The 26,289-nt window shown below is 34.0% G+C and overlaps 1 long non-coding RNA gene across 1 annotated transcript in view; it reads left to right on the top strand.

The window, feature by feature from the left end:
- The window catches only part of LOC117975628 (uncharacterized), a 698,477-nt gene that overhangs the window by 232,481 nt on the left and 439,707 nt on the right, over window positions 1-26,289 (top strand). The window contains exon 2 of the long non-coding RNA XR_010109635.1: window positions 19,191-19,308. This is a non-coding gene — a long non-coding RNA (uncharacterized LOC117975628). The remainder of the gene's footprint in view (window positions 1-19,190; window positions 19,309-26,289) is intronic.

Genomic DNA, 26,289 nt, shown 5'->3' with positions numbered 1-26,289 from the left:
ACAGATTCTCTGCTTTGTGGTTATGTCTCCTTCCTCTCCTCGAAGATATTTGTTTGGGTCAGAGAAAAGGCCAACATGTTATAGATTTTCATTATCCTTTTGTAACCATTATTATAATTCCTTTCATCAGAAAATTTAACTGGCAAGCTGATTAACACCTCCTAATTTCTCTGCAATGTGTCACAGAGACAGACAAATGCCCTTAAATGTTTGGGTTTGTTTTTTGTTTTTGTTTTGATTTGCTTGTCTTTTTGTATGGGTTGGTAGGGAGGTTGGCTCAGTTTGGTTTGGCTTGCTTTGGTGGCAAGTAAGACACATCCACATTTCTAAATTAACCCTGACCTCATTTGCAATTCCTGCTTTTCTCTGATATTTCTACATGACTATTGAGCTTTGCCATGACAGGCCTACAAGTGCTCCTGACTTGCTCATTGTTGCCTAGTGTACTATTCATTCTGCCTATAACACTTAGAACTGAAGTTGAGAGTTATGGATGACTTCTGGTTTCATAGGAGATAGTTTCTTTTCTGTTTTCTTTTCTCCCTCCTTGTTGATTTGAGGTGTTTTCAGAGATAAGATCTGTGATGAGATGTCTTTAATTTAATTATTATTATTATCCTTAATTAATTATCACCTAGTTGCTATTTATCCTAAAATTTGATCTCACTATGCAAAAAAAAATCTCCTTTTGTTTCCATGTGATTCATTTTAAGAGGTAATTGAAGAGGAAATAAAAGCAGTTAGTGCATAGAATATTAACGTGTTACTAACCTATTTTGTGTTCACGGGTTGGTATAGTACCTTCTTTGTAAACTGATAACAATACTTGATTATCACCTACTCTGTAGTGTCTATTAATTAATGACTATAAAGTTTATGATGAATACTAAGTATTTGAATTTAATAGAAGGTATTACCATTTAAAAAATTTTCATGACAATTTCTCCAAATTATAAAGCTTCTAAATGAAACAGGAATTAAAACTGTTTTGACGCAAAACTATGCTACTCAGATTTTTTAAATATTAAATTCAATATTAACTATTATAAAGAATTTATAATTATTTGGCATGTAAAATAATATATTTGTTCTCATAGGAGCCTGTAAACTTTCTGTTATATATTTATTGAATTTTTCTATCACAGTCAATACCATTTCAGAGTTCTCATTTATTTTTATTAATTACCTATATTTAAAAATGTCAAGCAACATAACAAGTGCTACATATTATTTCACATCGTTTCTAACAAGTACTATGGTTACTACCAATGCTGTTTCATAATGCTCTTGGCTTCTTAAAAAAATGTAATTTACTATAACACCTAACTTGCTAAATTATTATTGTAACAAATTAAATATTTCACCTGTCCTGGGATTTTAAAACACATGGAAAACTTTTAAGAACTGAAGATTATTAAAAATGAGCTAAAAATAATAAATGATTCAGATTGAATCATATATCAGGAAAAGAGATGAAAACGTTTAATTTTTTACTTTATTTCAGCAATATAAAATTAATATACATTCCCTTTCAACATAGAACTATAAGAGTTCATACGGAACAAAACCACCAATGAGTATCTCTAAATGCATAAAACATTTACCAGAATTATACCTGGACAATTTTTGAATTGAGGTGATCATATAGCATTGCCCAAATTGCTGGAGCTCAATTTAAGAGATGTATGTTAAGTGCAAGATGGTAAGTTCAAACTATGGCATAATTATTAGCAAACCAGTGGCAATAACATCTGTTTTTTTTGTTTTGTTTTGTTTTGTTTTGTTTTGTTTGTTTGTTTGTTTGTTTTTGAGACAGAGTTTCGCTATGTCTCCAGGCTGGAGTGCAGTGATGCAATGCCGGCTCACTGCAATCTCCACCTCCCATGTTCAAGCGATTCTCCTGCCTCAGCCTCTGAGTAGCTGGGATTACAGGTGCACGCCACCACACCCAGCTAATTTTTTTTTTTTTTTTTTTTTAAGTAGAGATGGGATTTCACCATATTGGCCAGGCTAGTTTTGAACTCCTGACCTCGTGATCCGCCCACCTCAGCCTCCCAAAGTGCTGGGATTACAGGCGTGAGCCAGCGCACCTGGCCTGGCAATAACATCTTATCCAATTTTCCATACCCTTTTCTCCACCCCTACTGCATCAGTCCATTCTCACACTGCTATAAAGAACTACCTGAGACTGGGTAATGTATGAAGAAAAGAGGCTTAATTAACTAACAGTTCAGCAGGCCTAACAGGAAGCATGACTGGGAAACCTCAGGAAACTTACAATCATGGTGGAAGGCAAAGGGGAAGCAGGCACCTTCTTCACCTGGTAGCAGGAGAGAAAGAGTGCGAAGGTGGAAGTGCCACACATTTTTAAACCATCAGATCTCCTGATAATTTACTATCACAAGAGCAGCAAGGGGGAAATCCGCCCCTATGATCCAGTCACCTCCCACCAGGCCCCTCCAGTTCGACATGAGATTTGGATGGTGCCCTATCAAACCACACAGCCTCCTGTTGCTGATTGTGCTGTACATGCTTGCATACTTATTGTACCTGAAAAACACCACAGTGTCACCTCAGGATCTATGCGTTGTGTGTTCTTTTTTGTTTCTCCTAAAAACATACTTGAAGAGGAGAGAGAAAAATATATAGAGAGATACCCAAAACTATGTGATTACAGTTTTTCTTTCTTTCTTTCCTTCTTTCTTTCTTTCTTTTTTCTGAGATGGAGTTTTGCTCTTGTCCCCTGGCTGGAGTGCAATGGTGCGATCTTGGCTCACTGCAACCTCTGCCTCCTGGGTTCAAGCCATTCTTCTGCCTCAGCCTCCTGAGTAGCTGGGATTACAGGCACGCATCATGCCATGCCCAGCTAATTTTTGTATTTTTAGTAGAGACAGCATTTTACCATTTTGGCCAGGCTGGTCTCGAACTCCTGACCTCAAGTGATCCGCCCGCCTTGACCTCCCAAAGTGCTGGGATTACAAGCGGGAGCCACCGCACCTGGCCTGATTACAGTTTTTCTAAATGTGTAGAATTAATGTCTTGTTCACTTCTTCATAAAGAGTAACCTATGCACTGTTGAAGAGTGAATACTTATAAATGAATGGAGACTTGTTTTTATAAGTTTTGATGTATAATATAATTTGAGTTAAATATCAAATGCCCCAAATATTCTCTAGTTAATTAGAGGCACTGAATAATCCAAACAAAAAGTCTGGCAGGAATTGCTTATCAATGGTGTGTGTGGTAAACTGAAAGAAGCACTGTATGTGGACACAGATAAACATGGATTGAAATTCCAGTATTGATGTGTATACTTCAGGGGAAATTAAACAATTCAATTGTCTTCCAGTGTTCTCTAGTTAATATATTACAAATTGGAGAGCATAAATGCAAAGGAATCAGAATGAAATAGACCATACTTTTCCTAGAAACTGACCTATATTGATGGCACAAAATATAGGATTCCACTGCATGTGTTATCTTTTCAACTTTAACATTCTTTTCCATATTTCTTTATTTCCATTAACAGTATTTTATACACACAATGATATTTCAACACATTCAACTATGATCAAACTTCCTTCACTTCCTCCTCCTCCACTGATGTGTTTTTGCTGCGGGGAAAAGTATTATCACTTTTCTCTTTTGGCTCTATTTAGAGTCTTACTAGCACAATTTGATCTTCTGTCTGCCACTACAATTAATTCAGAATCCAATGTGAAACCCCTCTGGAGTTAACTTTCTTTTTGTATCTGCCTCTCAAAACAGGGTTGCATTCTGACTCATCTCATCTCAGAGTAACATAGCTGTGCAAATGACTAGGTAAATAAGTCTGTTCCAATCAAAATTCTGTATTATTTATTATTAATTCCATTAACAGTACATCTGAAGTTCCACTCTTTGATCAGATTTAGTAGTAATAAGCTTACATATTTTCCTCCCAACATTCTGACTACTGATCCATATCTTGCTACTTGTCTCAACGTTGGGAATAAAATGGTGGCTATTTTTTTTTCTTTTTCTTTACCCCACTAAACCTTAAAGATTCTCTCTGCAAATAGTACCTGAAATTATCTGAAATAATAATTCTCAAACTTCTTGTTCTATGGCTATATTTAGATCTAATCACCTCCTTCTTTGCTCATAAATTATTCCATACATTTTGACAAGAACTATTTGAATGTCTTAATTTGTAATAAAACAGTATCTTTTCTCATTCTTACTATAATTTATTTTTGGACAGATGTTTTTATGTATATTCCTGCAATCTCTCATCTCTCAAGATAATCAACAGTGGGGATTACTACCCCTCCCACCAAGACTCAGGTTGTTCTTGCCAAAACCCCAAAATAGCCTCAGCAGAGTCTGACTTCAATTTTATTCCTCAAAGTCTAAATTATTCAAACTTATGCAATTAATTATTAATGTGAAACATTAACTGTACTATCCATATTGAGCTAAGACAAGCAGAGACTTGTCTCTACTTCTTTAAATTCTTTTTTTCATAATGAGATAAAGGAAATATCCTCATTTCTATTCCAAATATTAGAAGAGTGGCTTTTCATATGTTGTAAAGAACTGCTGAAATTACTCAAACACAATACCCACAGAAAATAAAATATCATGCAGATTCAATATAATCTACAGAAATATTTAGAAAAAGGGGATCTTGCAGGGAAACATTGTTTTGAGAGATTTGGCACTCTCTGTATTTTTTGCCAACCTTTCACACGTTACCTTGTCGTACAGTTGATATGTGTGTTGGTTTAAAAAAAAAATCTCCTTTTTAAATCTAGCTATTGTTTTATATTTGCATAAATAAGAACCTCTTATGTAGTTTTCCTAGAGCCTAGGTGAAAATGTTCAACATTTTTAGAATTGAAAACTGCTTGTTCTTTTGAAATGACTAGTTATATTTTCTGAAATCTACTTGTTAACTATTCCTTGTTTCAAATATCTTAAATCCAAGTTAATGTTAAAAGACCTAAGAGTTCGGATTAGCTATTTTCCTCTTTCCTCTTCTTAGACTTTGAATGGTATATTTTTAAAAATTCTAAAACAAAAAAAAACCCTAAAAATTTTTTCCTAATTAATGTGATGATGGCTGTTCCATTCCATGTCCTAAACCGAGTTATCTCTGTCTTTCTGATATAGAAATCCTTGTTACACTGAAGAAAGGATTATCATAAGTATAGCTATGATATGATAACATAAATCTACATGTTTATAGATGAATATGCTCATACTTAAAATAATTTATCAGATAGATATAGATGTAATCATATAATCATAGTTCAGCCTCAATACTATTCTTGGAATTCATGTTTGTAATGAATCCCTTAAGGAAACAATCCCCAACCTTTTTGGCACCGGGAACGGGTTCATGGAAGACAATTTTTTAACGGACCTGGGTGGTAGGGGATGGTTTCGGGATGATTCAAGTGCATTACCTCTTTTGTGCACTTTATTTCTATTATTATTATATTGTAAGATATAATGAAATGATTATACAACTCACCATAATGTAGACTCAGTTGGAGCTCTGAGCTTGTTCTCCTGCAATTAGACTGCCTTATGTGGGAGTGATGAGAGACAGTGACAGATCATCAAACATTAGATTCTTATAAGCAGGGCAAAACCTAGATCCCTCACATGCGCAGTTCACAACAGGGTTCGTGTTCCTATGATAATCTCTTGCCGCCCCTTATCTGACAGGAGGCAGAGTTCAGACAGTAACGCTAGCGATGGGAAGCAGCTGTAAATACAGATGAAGCTTTGCTTGCCCTCCACTCACATCCTGTTGTGTGGTCTGCTTCTTACCAGGCCATGGACCGGTAACGAGCTTGTGGTTTGGGAACCCCTGCCTTAAAGTACGTATGTGTATTCCTAAAAGTCTATGAACTGTCTCAAATGTAATACTGGTTGTAAATTATATCTGTCATTTAATACATAACAATGCATTTTTCATTTAGTGTTGCAGTAGGAAAACACAAATTAGTGTTGCCATATTTGAAATTCATGGTTACCTTTGCATTTTAGAGAATAATATTTAAGGCCACTAGTTCAGAGTAATTTTTTTTTTTAATTCTGGAGAAATAACCAATTTTTTCAGAAAAAATATAACTCAAGAGAAAAACTTTAAGTTATAATCAAAATAGATTTCTTTTTTACTATTAGCTAGTATGATTCTACAGTTCATACAGGGCATATAGCTTATTTCTACAAGATAGATATTTGCTAGTTTTCTTCCATTTCTATCAGATTATATTTTTATGCTATATGTGCATTGTCAGAACTTTTGATGTTATTGTCCCTGATATATGTTTTTTATCATAATTATGTGCTTAATTTAGAGTTATTTTCATTACTGTAAGATTTTTATATCAAGACCTGCAACTGTTACTTGGCTCATTTGCCTGATACTCTAAAAACTAAAGAAGTTGGGTGAAAGAGATCTGTTAATAGCCAATCCTGACAATCTTAAAACAGTGTCCAGATCCTGTATTGACTTTCCCATGCTGCACTGTTTATACCCACGAGACTAGCACACCAACAAGGTCAAGAATATTCTAATTAATTTTGAAATATTAGTTTAATTTCAGAAGGCATTTGAAACATTGAGGAGGAAATTTTTAAAAATCCTTGTTTACTTAGAATTTTACTTAGGTCAATGAAGAGAAAGCACTTTAAATTCTTAGGGCTTAAGGAGATGATATGGTTTGGCTGTGTCCCCAGCCAAATCTCATCTTGAATTGTAGCTCCCATAATTCCCTCATGTCCTGGGAGGGACCCAGTGGGAGGTAATTGAATCATGGGGGTGGGTCTTTCCTATGCTGTTCTCCTGATAGCAAATAAGTCTCATGAGATCTGATGATTTTATAAAAGGGGAGTTCCCCTGCAAATGCTTTCTTGCCTACCACCATGTAAGATGTGCCTTTGCTTCTCCTTTGCCTTCCACCATGATTGTGAGGCCTCCTCAGCCACGTGGAATCTGAGTCCATTAAACCATTTTCTTTTATAAACTACCCAGTCTTGCGTATGTCTTCATTAGTAACGAGAACAGACTGACACAGAAGGTGTGTTTACACAGTCTGTACATATTTTGTTAATTTAAAGCAAACCAACCAACCTACTGAGGACAACCAGAAAACCAAGTAGAATATACATAAAAAATCTGTTTGAGGGCGCTGAACAGTTACCAAGTCCAACAAAAATTGAGGGGCCAATATCTGGGCATAAAGCCTCTGTGCCACATTGATTCTTAAGGCATTTGGCATTACTGTACACAGTGATTTGAAGGCAGCCAGAGAAAATGTGGAGATGCTGAGCAGACATTTTCACAGTTTTATATGTATTAGCATAAGCTAAAACAGACATCAGGTTTTTGTAAGATGGAAGGAAGCCAGTAAACATCCAAGGTTTGTGCATGCAGTCTCTAAAGGGATACAGCTGAGGTGCAAATTTACACAAAAATACACTAGCCTTCACCTAGAGTGAATCTCTGCTTTGAATCAGCTCAATTCCCAATTGGATTTTTTGTGATGTGCCCCTACTTAATGTCAGTCAAGGGTTAGAGTACTTGAAAAGAATTTCTTATGTTCTTATGAACCGATGAAGCCAAAAAATCAGTTTAGATCCTGACAAGTTAGAAGTCCATGACAAACAAGTCAAGGAATGGCTTCCGTGTTTAATCATCATGATAATTCAGAATTCAGCTGGCAACCATGAAAGTCAGCACACAAACAGCATAGTTGTCCAAACATAGAATACCTTACATAATAAGAGAAATTCAAATGGAAAAATGGTGTATTCTCAATTGGTCAAGGTGATCTGCCAGGAACAAAAGTGAATTCTTTCCAGCAAGAGAAAAATATGATAATTTACAAATTATTTCTGAAATGTAATGGTTTTTTTGAAGAAAGCATGCTCTTATTTATGCAATACACTTGGTAAAGAAGAAGCCTGCACATTATAAATCTATGTAAAATTGGGCAAAATATATAAACACAGGCAACTGTGATTAGGTATTTGATTTAATCCCTGATCCTGAATACAGTAATGCAAAAAGGTGAGCCACATTCTTTAGATCCTCCCATCTGACTGGGATAATTCCACAACTGTGGCAAAGCAAGCTGGAGTTCAAGCAGAACGTGATCTTTCCAGTGAGGTGAGAAAGCAAGGAACATTTTCAGGATAGGTGAAGCAACTGTAATCCCTGAGATTTTTAGATTGGGAAAATAACTTATGCAGCAGGGAAAACCAGGACCCACTCTGAGTCTCTAAATAAGGGCTTCAGAAGAGCCTATCTATAGCTTACAGAGCATGGGTTCTGTGGATTTGAGAGAAGAACAAGGATACTAGTGACTGAAAAGTTCTATAGGGTGTTGAAGATCAGCAGAAATTATTCCATTCTCATACTTTGTTAATACTCAAAGCCTTCAGCTTAGACACTAGAAAGGCCTTAACTTTGGATAAGGTACATGACCTGTAGTAAGTTTTAAACTATGTCCACCCTGACAAAGTACAAAATTTTACCACATAAAGAACTGAGAAGGAAACAGAATTTATATGTAGGATCCCACCCATTTGGAATTGCCTGGGGGGTCAAATATGAGGCTTTCCAATCATCATCCAATCACGAATGCACAAGCTCAGAATGAACAGCAAGTAACTAAGTTGAAATCTACAACAAAAACTCAAACCTATTCATATAAATATAACAAAATGCAAAGGTCTAAAACTTTTTATGCAATAAAGAGTAGGCAAGCAATATAAAACGCCAGACTTGAAGAGAAACAGGAACATGACACATATCCCATATGCAGTCTACAGAACCCAGCATGTAGCTAACATTGAATTTAAGGCAGCTACTATAAGTATGTTTAGAAAAAAATGAAGAAAAAATAATGATTGAAAATATAGAATATGTCAGCAGAGACATGAAAACATGCAAGTAAATAAACCAGATCATTCTTGATCTGCACCAGCTCTGGATCATAACCAGTATCCAGACTGTACACAGAGGTTTGCATGGTAGTCTTTCAGATCTTTACAAACATCAGACTTTCTTGTTTGTGTGTGCTTCTTGTGTATATTGTTTTTTGATTCCTCTGAGGCTGCACATCATTTGATTACCTATTTGACTAAAATTTTGAAGACAAGAATTTCCATTAAAGTTTTCAAGGTATTTCAAAGTCATGGTCCATAAAAATCTATCCCATTAATTATTTCTATGTTCTTTAGATAACTAAGTGACATTTCCCCTTCAATTTAATGGAAAATATTTGATTTTATTAGCATCTGAAGAATTATCCCCTGTCTGGGGACTGTTAGGTGTAAGGTTCTTAAAAGCACACAAATTGAAGGACTGGGCACCCATTAGCAATGTATTATCTTGAATTATTATAGAGAGGAGAAAATAACCAAGAAGAGAAAGAGAGACAAGTGTGCAAAGTGACACTTCTCAACTTCTGACCTCTGTGGGGTCTTTATCTGATGGATTTAGAGGAAGAAGATCATTTTATGTTGTTTTCTCCCCTGTAATTTAAACAGAGCCTACAAAACTGACTCAGGCACAAGTAATATATGGGGTAGTGATATCAGCAATACCAGATTATTTTAAATATTTTTATCATTAATATTACTAACTATTCCTTTTTTCTTTTTCTTTTTTTTGAGACTGAGTCTCACTCTGTCACCCAGGCTGGAGTGCAGTGACGCCATCTCGGCTCACTGTAAGCTCCGCCTTCTGGGTTCAGGCCATTCTCCTGCCTCAGCCTCCTGAGCAGCTGGGACTACAGGCACCCGGCACCACGTCCGGCTAATTTTTTTTATTTTTAGTAGAGATGGGGTTTCACCATGTTAGCCAGGATGGTCTCGATCTTCTGACCTCGTGATCTTCCTGCCTAGGCCTCCCAAAGCTCTGGGATTATAGGTGTGAGCCACCGTGCCCAGCCATTATTAACTATTCCTATAAGTATTTATTAGTAACAACATATGTATCCTCTTTATTAATAATAATTATGTGTCTAGTACTAGTTCTTACTAAAGAATTTTAAGATTTTTGTGTGCTTGTTTTTTTGTTGTTGTTTTTGTTTTTTTTAGAAAAAACAGTGCAGCTGGTAGTGACAGAAGGCAGCCAAATGCCTAGGCAGGTAAGGGGCAGGTGCCCAGTGAAACCCCACCTCTAAGCCGAAGACAGTTTAAAGCCTGAAAGCCAAACTAGAAGTAAATCCTTAGACTGGATTGAGAACGTGTCCTCCTGTTTGGCACACATTCCTCTGATAGATCCCCACCCTTCACATATTTTACATATATCTACCCTTTCCTAATTGGTTTTCTACATTGTCATGCCCACCTTTGAGTGGTGGCTTTGCTTTAACCTTTTTTTGCATACTCACAAGCCAATCAGTACACACTGCTCTTCCTGTGCCTATAAAGATCCCAGACTCAGTCGGTAGAGGGGGAGACGGCCTGACTCGGGAAAGAAACAACTTGACTTCGGGAAAGATGAACTGCCCCTCCTGTGCTCTCTCCAGCTCTCCTCTCTAGCTCCCCTCTCTAGCTCCCCTCTCTGCTGAGAGCCGTTTCATCACTCAATAAAATTATCTGCCTTCACCAGCCTTCAATTATCCAAGTGACTTCTATTCTTCTTGGATGCTGGACAAGAGCTCGTGACCCACGAAGTACAGCTACCTAGAAAAGGCTTTCACACTGGCCCTTTGCCCTTGCAGGCAGAGGGCCGCCACCCCACGCAACGAGGCAAGGGACCAACTGAGCTGCTAAAACACTGCCGTCCATCAGACCGTGAACGGCAGAACTAAAAGAGCACTGTAGTACCCCCTCTAGGGCTTCTGGGTGCCGAGCATCCTCGTCTGGGTGCCACTGCATTCCCCTCGAGGTGACACACCTGGTCTGGCCACGGGCCCCGCATGGAGCTTGCTCCTGTGTTGGCACCTGGAGAGGCCAGCCAGGTCCTGCACTTAACTCACTCATGTGCTCCCTCCTGCAAGGGGATGAGTGCAGCAGGCTGAGTAGAGGGGGCACCCCTGCTGTGAGTTTAAGGATGGGGCCGAGAAAAATCCTGCATCACAGGTATAGATTGTGCCACTCAAACTTGTGATGTTTGGCATGCGATGTTACTAGAAAATTTGCCTGTTTTTCCTCTAGAAGCAATAAAAATCCACTGCTATTTCACCTAGAATGAATCTATGTGACACTTGCATTTTCACAGCAACAGATTCCATAACATGCATTATTTTAATTGACCTTTTACATCAGCATTCTTGGTTCACTTAAAGTTCATAAGTAATCCCATTTTGTATTCTGTCTTGGCCTGGTCACCAAATTCTAATTTAAGTTATACATGCAGACTTTTATAAAAGAATCAAACCTTTTTGCCAAAATGCTTCCATTTTAATTTCCAATATAGATGCAGTTCACAAATCACATAAATACAATAGAGTGTTCAAAATTGAAATGAGACCAACAGTGCCATCCAACATTTCATATCCTTTTCTGGCAAACACTTGTATTTCCTATTGCTTTAAAAAGAAATCATGGAAAAAAAATGCACAATGAGTTCTAGAAATTGAAATCAGTGAAACAGATAACATCCCATTAATGATTTATTACATGATATTCCATGGTTTGTTACCTGTAATACGTGATTAAATTATACCATTAAGATAGTCTGAACATTACTATTTTGAGAATGTCTAACTTTAAGAAACAGCTTTCCATGTACAGTAACAGTGTTTTGTGTTATTAGTTTATTAGCTTTTTTTGCCAACTCCCTGAATATTTCATAAATAATATTCAATAGGTACTTCTAATTAAATATTTAGTTTGAAATCAAATATTTTAAAATCTTTCTTCTCCCAAAACTGTATCAAAATGCAAATATATAATCAATGTTGTAAAAACATATGGGAAAATTACACTAGATGGGAGCTAACAATAGACAAAGAATGCCAACAACTTTGGAAATATAAAAAGTGGATGAAGAATTAGTCAATAAGCATTGCTGAATGTAAGTGCTTGCCCATAGGAAATGACAAGCAGGAGCTTGATAATTTTTACTTTCAAACTGGAGAAAATTCCCACATTTGTAGGCACTGCAGGACACAAAGCACAGGTGTGACAAAAACTTGGAGAATAATTTCCTCTGTTCCAGGCCCAGATTACTTCTAAGTATCTTACAGAGAAAAAAAAAAAAAAAAAAAAAAGAGCCAGAGAAACTTCCCTGGGGAATCTCAAGCTAGCAAAGAGCAAGAAAGCAGTAACCTTGGCACAATATCTTGTTAGGCATTATTGGGTTCTGTTGCTAATCTCGTTTCCCTTCTCTCCTCCCAATTACAAGAATTGCTGGATAAATTTAAATGAATTAGACAAATCATGATTCTTCCCCTGGGACTGGCTAGGTTGCTGCCTGAGCAAAGCCCATGGATCCTTTACAATCGATGTAGATGGGGATGTTGAACAACTGTCATTGTCGTCTAAAAGAAGTGAAATATTGAGTGCTTGGTCTATGGAGTTCACAACTAATGTTTCCACTTTTCCAATATACTAATAATGTGGTGATATTAAATTACGTTAACAAGAAGAGATAATAGGCTATAAAATTAATATTTGAGCATTTTTATTTTCAAAGTAGCCTATATAAGCTACATGCAAAATTATGCTTCTTATTTCTGGGTTGATAATTTCTGGTATTTATATGACCTTCACACAAATATTTTGATAGAAAAATAAACCTGAAAATAGCAAATTAAAATTATTAAGGGTTTATGAGATGAAGAAGTCAGTCACAACAAATAAAATCCTTTTTGTGGAAATTATTTTTTTTAAGATCATCACTGTAAAAATACCAAATAAACAGAATTGTGATATTGACATGTCTTGGTACAGATTTTCAGATATTTTGCTTTTCTGACAATTTGTTAATTACTCTTCCCAAATCAACAATGCAAAATATAATTGTCTAAAACAACCTTTGAATATACCTCATAAAATGCTACTTCTATATTTGTCAATCATCTTAATAATTGACCCCACAATTTACTTTGTTGTTGCTCAAATTAAATAAACTACAGCCGTTCGTGACTCCTCCTTTCTCGTATATACTTTATGCAATCAATTACAAAACATTTCAAGGTACCTAAAATATATATTTTGAACTCATTATCTCCCACCACTTCTACTATTTTACCCCTAATTCTCATTTTGGACTACTACAGAAGTACTCTTCTTGACTTCATCCCTGCCCAATTTCACATAGATTGTTTTTCTATATAGCAACAAATAGGTTCTTTAAAATTCTGTGTCAAATAATATCATTCAACTCACTACCAGAAAACTCCATTGGTTTTACCACACCAGACTACCATTTGTTTAAGAAGGTGTCATTTCCTTGTTGTATGTTTTAACTCCTTTGTCAAAAGTCAATTGGCCGTAAGTATGTGTTTTTATTTCTGAGTTCTCTATTTTATTCCATTGGTCTATGTGTCTGTTTTTAAACCAATACTATGCTGTTTTAGTTAATGTAGCCTTGTAGTACAATTTGAAATCAGATAGTGCGACGTTTTCAGCTTTATTTCTTTGGCTCAGGATTGCTTTGGGTATCTGGCTTTTGGTTGTTGTTTTTCCATGAGAATTTTAGGATTATTTCTTCTATTTCTGTGAAAATTGATGTTAGTGCTTTTATAGGGATTACATTGAATCTGCAGATTTCTTTAGATAGAGTGGTCATTTTAATGATATTAATTCTTCTAATTCATGAGCATGGAATGCCTATCTATTTGTTTGTGTCCTATTCAACTTTTTTGTAGTTTTCCTTGTAGAAGTATTTTACCTTCTTGGTTAAATTTATTATTAGGTATTTTTTGTTTTTTTTGTAGCAGTTGTAAGTGGAATTGCCTTCTTGATTTTTTTTCTTGCTTATTTCATTGTCAGTGTTTAGAAATGCTGCAGCTCTTTTATGTTACTTTTGTATCTTGAAAAACACAATAATTTGTATATGAAGTATTTGCTGAATTTACCAGATCTGAATTTACTTATCAGGTCTAAGAGTATTCTGATGGAGTCTTTAGGATTTTCTAGATATAAGATTATATCATCTGCAAAGAGGAAAAATTTAACTTCTTTTCCCATGTTGATGACTTTTATATATTTTTCTTGCCTGATTGCTCTGGCTAGGATTTCCAGTACTATGTCGAATAGGAGTGGTGAAAGTGGACATCTTTATTTTATTCTAGTTCTTAAGGGAAAGGCTTCTAGCTTTAACCCCCTTTAGCATGATGTTGGCTGTGGGTTTGTTTTATATGGCTTTTATTATGTAGAGCGATGGTTCAACTATGCCTAGTTTGTTTAGAGTTTTTATCATGAATAAATGTATTTTATCAAATGGTATTTGCCTACTTCTATTGAGATGATCATTTGGTTTTCATCTTTCATTTTATTAGTTTATATATTATGTTTATTGACTTGCATGTGTTGAACTATGCTTGCATCCCTGGAATAAAACTCACTTGATCATAGTGAATTATCATTTTGATGTCCTGCTGAATTCAGTATATTAGTATTTTGTTGAGGATTTTTATGTCTATGTTTGTCAGGGATATTGGCATCTAGTTTTATTTGTGTGTGTGTGTGTGTGTGTGTGTGTGTGTTTGTGTCTGTGTTTGTGTGTCTGTGTGTGCCCTTATCTGGTTTTGATATTAGGGTAATGCTGGTCTTGTAGAAAGAGTTGAGAGAATTACACTCCTCTTTGACTTAATGGAAATCTTCTTCACAAATTTTAGCAGACTACATATAAACTGGACCTGAGTAAGCATGCCTGCATAAATAGATAAATAAATAAATGCCTCTCAGTGATTTTGATACACTATTTTCTCCCTAACCGTACAGCAGTAATGTACTATTATAATTCTCAATAAGCTTTTGACTGATGTTCAAAAGAAATTGATACTCATTAACTATTAATTTAAAATATGGTTGTCTTCTTTAAAAATTACAAGGATTTGTGAGAAAGTTTTCTTGGCAAATTTGTCATATTTCTCCATAGATCATTTACTTGATAAGTTTTTAGCTGATTTCTCATGTTAGCATATTTATCATTGACTTAATCTGATTGTTGTGCATTCCCATAGTCTGAGAAATGGCAAACCACTAAATATATTATAATTCTGATTCCCCTAAAAAGTATTTTTTAAGTTTTTAATTATAATCAAATATCATTCTAATTGATATCAGAAAGAAAATCCAAATTAAATTACTCTTTTATGCTTTACTGTTATAAGTCTTTGGGGTAATTTTTATTCTATTATGTAGTTCCTGTAGAGAACACTTAGCACTTTTAAAAACATTTTTGCTCACTATTAATTTTAGAAGTGTTCATCAGGCTATTTTGTGGTGAGTGGCAAATTACTTTTAGTAGTTTAATGAAGTCTTTTAAAACTCACATGACTTCTTTATTTATTGTTCCTCATTTTTTGTTCTTCACCTATTTGATATTATGCATTAGTCATTCAAGGGCATAATTAACATAGACAATCTCTTTCTGATTCTCAGGATAAATAGCAATGCTTTTATATAAATTCATCAGAATGTATTGAGTAAAGAAAAAAGAAAAAAAATCACAGAGTGCTTTTTTGGGATAAAGCCATATAGACATTCTAAATCAAAACCAATAACTTAGTTATTTGATATAGATTAACACAATGTTGAGTTGGAAAAACACAATCATGAAGGAATAATTATTGGAAGAGTAGTGAGTATTTTAAGGAATAGTGAGTATTTTAAATCTCTTGTAGGTAAATATAATTTCAAAATTATAGTGTTTAAATTTTACCATTTGATTTAATCATTTCTATGCAAGAACAGTCATGATTACTTTGGGAAAAAGGTAAGTGGTGCAGCAGGTGGCTGAAAAACAATATATTTCACATTCATTTAAACATATTGTTTCCTTTCTATTCTTACATACCTACAATATAATTTACTTGCAATTTAGAATATAATCTAAGTTATCAAAGTTCTTTTTTTTCTATCAATTTAGAGGCTCTACTCTTAGAAATTTGATTATGGAAAATCTAATTTCACTGGCTAAACTAAACGGTACATTACATATAGCAGAATAAAAGGTTAGTATAGTTGAGAATAAATGAAAAGAAATTATTTTAAGTAAAAACAAATAAATAATAAAGTTTGGGGAAAAGTAAAAGAAACTCAGTGATCTCTGGTGGATGAGAAAGCAGATATGGTGGTTAATTTTGTGTCAACATGGAGGGTTTCTTTTGATGAGATTGACATTTAAATTGGTGACATTTGAATAAGCAGACTGCCTTTCATGTGGGAGAACCTCTTCTAATCAGTAAAAGGCCGGACTAGAACAAAAAGACTGGCCTCCCTGAACAACTGTGTTTTCTATTTTGTTTTGTTGATTTGTTTGTGGTAAGAACATTTAAGATGAGACCCATTTTTTTTTACAGAATTTTAAGTATACAATAACTTATTAACTATAGGAACAATGTTATACAACACATCTCTAGAACTTAGTCACTTTGTATAACTTTAATTTTTTACCCGTAAACCTATTTTTATATAAAGATGTGATAAGTTTAAAGCAAAATAATTAAAATACCTATGCCATTCTAAGACAAATTTGTAGAAAAATTAATTGGCTATATTACTATCAAAGTAGAATTTGGTACATAAAGTATCACCAAAAAGAGAAGCTATCACAATCTTAAAATACTATAAGATAAAAACTAATAAGAGTAAAATGTGAAATATAAGAATCCACCTTTATATTTAGGAAACTCAACAAACCTCTCTCAGTAATTACTGCAATATATAGACTGGGAATTGGTAAACAGTGTTTGAAAAACAGTGTTAAAAATTTGTCCTAGTTGATATAGGCAGCATACCCTAGCAAATATCAGAATACAACTCTCTTTCAAGTTCATGTGGAATACTTATCAATATAATTTATATTCTGGTATATAAAATCTCAAAGAATTTATTATAATAGAAATCTACAAGCTATGTTTTTGGATCATGATTGAATTAAAAATCAATCATATCATGTGCTTATAAAATTATTAATTGGATATTATCAGTATACTTCTAAATATATCATAAACCCCAGAAAAAATCTTGAGAGAAATAAAATAAAAAACACTTGGAATTAAATGAAAATAAACATATGATGTAATATTTTGGGGATACAGATAAAGCAATGCTTAAAGAGATATTTACAACATACATGTTTCTATTAGAGAAGAAAAATATAATATTCTAGAATGATAAAAATCCCAGGTACAAATGACTTCACTAGCAATATATACGAATCATATGGGAACAAATTATACCAGTTTTATATAAACTCTTCCAAAAGTAAAAGAAAAGCAAAATATTCCCATCTCATTTTATAAATCCAATATTATTATGATACCAAAACCAGATAAAGACAATACCTGTCTATATATTTTAAAAACTGTAGAACAATAACTTTGATGAATACAGTCACAAAATATTTCTTTACAAAATACTTTTAAATCAAATCCAGAAATACATATTGACAAACTTCCAGTGTGATCAATTGTGGTTTATTTCAGGTTTCAATATTGAAAAGTAACCAATGTTACCATAAGAGCATGTTATAAAACAAAACAAAACCAAAATCATGCCATCACACTGTACATAGTAGAAGCTTTGGCTGAAACTCAATATATATTCATGATGAATGCTGCCTGAAAACTAGTAATAGAAGGGAACTTCTGCAAACTGATGAGAACCTTCTGTAAAAAAACTAGGACAACACACTTTTGCTGGAAGTCATACTGTTCTTAGAAAATTCTGGCCTCTTTAGTGATGAAATGTAAATCTTATAAAGATAGACGATATTTGCATTTGTTTTCCCAGAAACATTTCTTTACTCACATGTCATCATTTTTAGGCTTACAACTAATTGCCTCCTTTTAGAACATTTACTTTTGTCCAAAGGATAACAAAACTTTTTTCCTTCAGAAACAGGTGCTTACATAGTGCATTAGGGACAATTGTTATGAAAGTTATGGGATACATTGATAAAAGTTAAATTTCTGACCTCCGGAGGGAAGTAGAGACTCATCTCCCTATGAGTTTACATTTCGAAGGAGGATAAAACTTTGAGTTATATGTGATGGTGTTTTGTGCATTTACAAGTACAGTGAAACTTCACACACTTCTCAGTTGGGGATTCAACAAAAACGACAGCTAAGAAGTAAAAATACACAGTGCTGGTCTGGATTCAGAGCATCTGGGATTTTTATATAATACTGGTGGACACACAAAATTGTGCAACCACTTAAGAAAACAAATGGGTTTACATATAATTATATACTTAACACACAGTCATATACTTACAATACAAAAATGTGTTTCATCATATGTTTACCATATAACCTAGTAATCCCACTCTTATTTATTGGAATTAAATGAAGACGTCATAATCTTAAAATACTGTAAGATGAAATTCAGTTTATCTGTTTTTGTTGTTAATCTTGCTTTATGTATCATATCTGAGCATCTATTGTTATATCCAAGATCATAAGGATTGTTCTTTATGTATTCTTCCAAGACTTTCTGGTTCTAGCACATATTTAGGGCACTGGTCTTTTTAAAATTAATTTCCATATATAGTGTGAAATAAAAGTCCAGTTTTACTTTTTTATATGCAGACACCCAGTCATACCAAACCATTTTAAAGAACTATTCTTTCTTTATTGAATTGTTTTGACACCCTGTCAAAAATTAATTTTCAGTAAATATTTAGAGAATATTCTGGACTCTTAATTCTGTTCAATTGATTTATTTGTTTATCTTTCTACCAGTACTACAGTATATTGGTTATTGTAGGTCTGTAGTAAATTTTGAAATCAGGAAATATGAGTTCTCCAACTCTATTCTAAAAAATAATAATAATAATAAAGATTGTTTTGGCTGCTTAAGTCCTTTGCATCTCCATATAAATTTAAAAATCTGCTTCTCAATTCCTATAGAAATACATCAGGGTTGTTAATAGAACTGCAAGAAATCTATAGATCAAAGAAATTTAACTATCTTAAAAATATTAAGACTTCCAATTCATAAAATTGTAATCCTTTCCATTGATTTAGGCTTTTTATTTGTTTGTTTGCTTGAGACAGGATCTTGCTCTGTCACTCCGGCTGGAGTGCAGTGGTGCTTCTCCAGCTCACCGTAGCCTCGAACTTCTGAGCTCAAGTGATCTTCCTCCCTCAGTCCCCCTCATAACTAGGACTACAGGTACGTGCCATGAGCCCTGACTAATTATCTTTTTATTTTATTTTATTTTTTTATGAAGACTGGGTCTCACTATGTTGCACAGGATTGTTTAAAACTCCTGGCCTCAAGAAATCCTCCTGCCTTGGCCTCCCAAAGTGCTGGAATTACAGGCATGAATCACTGTGCCTGACCTATTTAGGTCTTCTTCATATGCCCTTAACAATGTTGGTGGTGGTTGTTGTTGGGGTTTTTTTGTTTTTGTTTTTGCTTTTTTTTTTTAATTACTGAATAATTCTGCAAAGACTGCATTATTTTTTACATGTGATCATTTACATCTATGCTCAGTAGCTTAGTGGATTGTAAATTATTGGACAGAAATTTGGTTAAATGTGTAGAACCAATATTCTCGTAATCTTTGCTGAGGTGCTTTGTGTGTGTCTTCAAGCTTGTCTTCAACACTCAATTAAATGTTTGACAATTCTGCCTTAGCCCTCATTTCCTGCTTATATGAAGACTCAAGGTAAGCCAGAGGTGAGAGCTTACTGTTTTCCTAGGTCTGTTATAAGCATGGACAGAGAGCCTTGGGCATGTACTCAGTCCTGTGCATGCATGTGGCCATATAGATTCCCAGGAATACATCAGAGTTTTTCAAAGTTTATATAGACATCTCATCCTCCAGATTTTACTTTTTAGCCTTTTAGTTAGTCTACTGTTTGCTCCAACTGTTATCGATATCATCAGCAAGCTGCAAAGTTAAACAATTTCCTCTCTCTCTCTCTCTCTATATATATATATACATATATACATATATATGCATGTGTGTGTGCACACACACACACATACATATAAACTTTTTTTTACAAATGCCCCTGGAAGAAACAGCTTTTTGTACTGGGTTACTTCCAAATTAAACCAAATAATGACAGTTTTACAAATGAGATCTTCCAGGGACCTAACAGACAAGCAACATAATAGCAGTCCTATTGTATGTAATTGAACCTTGTTTTGACACCTCCCATGGTTGCCAGCACAAGGATTTTCACCATGTTTGCAGATTGCTGATTTTCAAGCCTACTACAGAAACAGTAAGTGGAATGAAAATAGGGCAAGCTAAAATACCATAAATCTCACAGTTCTTACCAAGATTCTGCAATTTCTCTTGAGGAAATTCTCCCTCTATTATAAAAAATCTTTGATTAAATTTAATAGCTCTGAAAACATTGTTTCTGACAATTTTGCTGGTTTTCACATTGATTTTATTGATCACAGAATTCTAGAGCTTCTTACTTCACCATTTTCACTGACATCACCATCTGGTCCAGTATACTTACCAAGTAAAATATAGAATTTCAAAAATACTCACCCAAAGGAATGCACAATAACTTTGACATGAAAGATTTGAGCTTCGATTATTTATATTAGAGTTGTAGAATATTCTTAGACTCGACAATTCCTCACCTTGTGGAGAGCATGGATATGGGATATTGTCATGAATGTTTTTCTGTCTTGAAATAAGACAAATTATCTCACTTTCTAACTGAGAATATATCCATTGTTATTTTTGTCTGCCAAGAATTTATGAACCTTAAGCTTTGACTTGGATGTAGAAGAGGAGCTTTTTCCCACAGTATGCATAATAATCCAGATAATGTACAAAATTATACATTTTCAAGAACCTATCAAAAGACAACATAAGACACAATTAATTTATACATGTAGTCAGGTTTATTCTATTACTGGGGCATTTACATTTTGAAATATCACTTTATTAACATTTTAAAAGAACTCTGAGAAGTGAAAACTCTGGATTTAAGTTTTTGTCTAACATCACAAATCACATAAACTTTCTGGGTTTCAGTTTATATTTAACATAATACAAAATAAACACTTGGACTGCCAAATTCTATTAATTTAAAGATGTAATTGTACTTATTTTAACTAAGTTATTTAAGCAACACTTCAGCTTTCCAACTTCAAACATTTCATTTAAGAGGATTTGCTAGAAGCATGTACTTAGAAATAAACATGTAATATGAATTCTTGAATTCTTACTCATATGAATTAATAAACCCTTACTATAAGGCATGGAGACTCATGAAGCAGCCATATAATAAAACCCTAGACTCAATAAGATACCAATTTCACTTATAGAATGTGTGTTTCTGAGAAACAGTACACTGTTGAAAATCTTGCATTCAGCATATCTAAAAGTTTACCGCATGTTTCAATAATAAGTAAATTAAGAAAATAATTTTAAGTTTCCTATATTGTCAGGAATATAGCCCAGGACTTTTTTTGTCAGTAATTTGTTTAGTTTACTATAATATGTAAATCTCAGATGTTTAAAACCTATATTTGAATGTCTTTAAGTCAAAATTTTAAGCCCAGATTCAACAAGAATAAATATTGTTATTAACACAAATGCTCTTTTTTAATTATTTGTTTACTTATTTATTTTTAATTGAAAAATAATCGTGTGTATATTTACAGGGTAAAATGTGGTGTTTTGATCTATGTACACATTGTAGAAAGATTCAGTCAAGCTAATTACATATCCATCATCTCAATAACTTATTTTTTGTGGTGAGACCCTTAGAAATATATCATTTTAGTAACTTAAAAATACATAATACATTATTACTAACTGTGTTCAACATGCAGAGGAAAAAATCATTAAAACTTTTTCTTCCAGTCTAACTGAAACCTTGTACTTTTTGACTAATACTCTCTTTTTATGACCTTATAAAAATATATTTTATGCACTTATTAGTATTTATATAAAAGAATGTTCAAATTACTTCAGAAATCATATGAGGAATAGCCACAGTTGTGTAGTGAAAATTCTGTTTGGAAAAAAGTAATAAATAGATCTAAAATCAGCTTAATTTGAGTCCAATATTATTCAATACAACTGTGTTAGCATAACCTTATACAATAGACAATCGCTAAAATAAATAAATTAACAATATTAATATTGAAATGCAACATAATATGAAACTAGCAGAAATATATCTCGTATAAATTTATATACAAATTCAAAAATATTTAAAAATACATATGTCACTGAATGATTATACGTAAACCTTTATATTTGTGTATATATGTGTGTATATGTACATGTGTGTATATTCACTTACTATTTATATAGTATTTATTTACTATAAGGGTATATACATATAGTAGGTGAGTATATGGATAGATATAAAGGTACTGATGTGTTATTTTAATCTTCAAAATCTGAATCATGGATATTTGAAAAGGTCCAAATAACAAGCTTCTATTTTTTCATTTATGTGTTTCTGTGGGGAAGGTAAAGAATTTTCATAATTTATTGGTTCATATATCTGACTCCTTTCTTTTCTGCACATGTCATGGCAAAAAGGAAAATTCAAAATTTTTATCTACTATTATGTTGAGTTCAAGAAAATATCCCGAAGTTCTCATGCATGCATCAAAATATAATCAGCTAAATTGTGTGTTTGTGTGTGGGTGTGTGTGTCTGTGTGTCTGTATGTATGCACTGAGTGTTGTTATTATCCCTATGAGTCTTCATATGCCATGCACTAAGGTCTGGGATAGACTTCAACTGAGACATGGCATTGGTTAATGAAGGGGCTTTACTGAGGCAAGAAAACTCACAAATTGATGGTCAGTAAAGAAAGGAGTCAGGACAAAAGTCTTCCTATTCTCTTATCATTCCATACCTTGGAGCCAGAGTAGAGGTAGATTTATGGTTTGGATCTTGATTTGAGTGAAGGGACCACTCTCCACCCATATTGTCCCATGTATTCCATATTGTTTTTGGCACAAACTAGGAAACAATTTTGCTAAGAGGTGTAAAAACTAAACTGCCTGACACCTAGAACTCTAACTATAAGATGCCAATTTATTTAAAAGTTGTCTGAAAACACCAACTGATCTGTCCCTGGAGACCGGGAGCAACATTGTGATCTTAGAGCTCCACTGACGGTGAGTGGCATAAATGATGGGGGTTAACCAAAAATCCCATGCAAGATTATCTTAGGTGCAGCTCCTGCTGGGAGGAGGGGGCATTCCCTTACTACTGATAGCTTATTTTCCAGGCAACTTACAGTGAGCACTCTGGGTCATGTCAGACAATTCCATTTATTGAACTACTCTGAATTTGCTGCCTCTGTCAATCAAATTTAATATTTCAACTGACATAAAAAATTGAGCAATTTTTGTTTCCACTTTATTTTTCTTTTAGAACCTGACCTAGTTAAATGGTGACTGCTACTAATGTCAAAGTTATCCGATTTTTGATAAGGCTAGCGGGTCCTGCCATTTCATTTAGAGTTTATTCTGCATGGTGTATGCAATTGTTTTGAATGACATAGTAAAGATGTTTTATTAACCCTAAGACATTAGAGATCAAATAAAAATCTGGTTGTCAGTAACAATTTTATATTGACAAGTGTCATGGCTGAAAATAACTTAGATGCGCCGGGCGCGGTGGTTCACGCCTGTAATCCCAGCACTTTGGGAGGCCGAGAAGGGTGGATCACGAGGTCAGGAGATCGAGACCATCTTGGCTAACATGGTGAAACCCCGTTTCTACTAAAAATACAAAAAATTAGCCAAGTACGGTGGCGGGCACCTGTAGTCCCAGCTACTCGGGAGGCTGAAGCATGAGAATGGCGTGAACCCGGGAGGCAGAGCTTGCAGTGAGCCGAGATCATGCCACTGCACTCCAGCCTGGGTGACAGAGTGAGACTCCGTCTAAAAAAAAAAAAAAAAAAAAAAAGAAAAGAAAAGAAAAGAAAATAGATTAGATGCATAGAAGTATCTTTTTGGAATTGTAAGATTTCCAAAATTCTGATTTAGTTATACTGAAATAATCCAAACAATTGGTCATATCTCTTATGCAACAATTTTTTTGCAAGGGATTTCACAAATGTTTTACCTTCATAGTACCAAGACATACTTGTTCTTAAACTTTACTGATTTTTATCAAAGAACATTGAATTAGAAATATTTGTAATTGTAGTTTAAACAAATTCAGAGACATTTAGTAATTTACTCATAGTCCAGATAGTTAACAAAACTAGGCTTTCATATTCCAATTTTGTTTCAACCTTAGTACTAACTCTCTGACTTATAATCTTGACTTGTAAGAATAACCATCTGGGGTCATTCCTTTATTTGCTATTTCATTCTTTGGTCCTATCACCACTACTCTAACTTCAGCTTATTATTTTCCCTGTCCATTTAATTCTGAGGTTTCATTATAATTATTTCCCTGGTGAACATACGTATGTGCCTTTCATCTTTATGGTGATATCTGCCATTTCTATAGTTGTCTGCATATTTTTTAATTGAAGTTTTCTGGAGAACTAGACCTCCACACATAAAGTCCTTCTGAAAAATCTGTCAGTATAAGTCTTGCCCTATTCACCCAGTTATTGGCAGTTAATAGAGACTGGCCAAACATAATGTTCGTGCACATACAGGGTTTTATTAAGGGATGGGAACAATGGAGGAAATAGAGCACTCACATGGGGACTGGCATGAATGCAGGGAAAAAGGGAATCTTTCAAACTTTTAGAGTTTTCAGGAGGTTATACATCTGGATTTAGTGAATATGGTCTCTACTAAGTGTTTAAGATCCTCCAGAAATGAAATAGATGGAAAAAATGAAAAATTTTAATTGTAATTCTGATTTATCTGAGGAAGGATAAAACATCGCACCTTAAACCTCCATTACATTAATAAGACTTAAGTCCTATCTCTTGAAATTGAACTTTCCTGCTTTGATTATCCCACTATGTGGAGGTTCTAACACTAGGTCCTTGCACATAGCTTTGATTTTAAGATTCTAAAGACAGCTAACTGAAGGTGAGTTATCTTGGGTGGTAGGTGAAGGAAAATATAGCCCAATTACACTAAAGGGTCTTTCAACTCATTTCAATATTGTTAACATCAATATCCAAAGTCGTTAAAATTCTATAGCAGAATAGATCCAGTTGGTGAGCACTTACATTGCTTTTCCTCAATCAAAATAATAGACACGGTGAGAAACAAACAGGAGAAATCTAGAAGAGCTCTGAAAAACAGAAAACGGCAACACTTTAAAAAATAATTGGGTGAGCCGTGATCGTGCCTTTACACTCCAGCCTGGGGGACAGAGCAAGACTCTGTCTCAAACATAAATAAATAAAAATTGTATAAAATTTTGAAACCCTGTGAAGTGCAGAATAGAGCAATCATAATAGAATATGTAATAACCGAGGACTGGCAAATCACAGAGCTGTTGCAAAGATAAGATCAGTCTTCACCATGAGACCCCAGAGTGCCTTACTGCAAAGAATCAATAATTATAGGAAACATGGTTGAGAAACAGGCCAGTCCTTGAAGTAATTATTTAAAGCAAAAGCTTCAGTTCATTTGGGCTATACATAGTGACCTTGCTCAAAATGTTAATTAAAGACCTTGTTAGGTTCTTTGAGTTAAAGTTAACGATTAAACATTCTCTAAGCAAAATAATGATGTGCCCAGGAAAATAAGACTTTAATAAAATATTAAAGTTAGGCAGAAATCATAGTGAGAGTAACTGTGGAATACAGTACAAAGACATATTTTTTTAAATCCTGAAAGTAATGGATGTTTCAACCAGAAATTTAAAATAATTGAAAATATTCTTAAACTTTCAGGTTTATACCTATAGTTTTGTGTATTACCTACCTCCTAATTGTTCATTTTATTTAGATAAAAGCCAATCCGGCAAAATTATTTGCCCCATAATTTAAACCCTACTTTAAGAAAATTATTTGTACACACAAAAATGTGCACATTATTGAAGAAATCTATGGCAGTCACTTATTCTATTTGCTATAAAATTTGATTTATAGTAAGGAGATAAAACAAAACAAGATCAGCCACTTTCTAATTTTAAAAAACTCAAAAAGGAATTATTTATTTATTTATATATTTATTTTTTTGAGACGGAGTCTTGCTCTGTCGCCCAGGCTGGAGTGCAGTGGC

Source organism: Pan paniscus, chromosome 14 (genome assembly GCF_029289425.2).
Source record: "Pan paniscus chromosome 14, NHGRI_mPanPan1-v2.0_pri, whole genome shotgun sequence".
NCBI classification, from domain to species: domain Eukaryota; kingdom Metazoa; phylum Chordata; class Mammalia; order Primates; family Hominidae; genus Pan; species Pan paniscus.
Note: the sequence above shows the minus strand (reverse complement) of the source record. Positions and strands in the feature narration are given on the sequence as shown.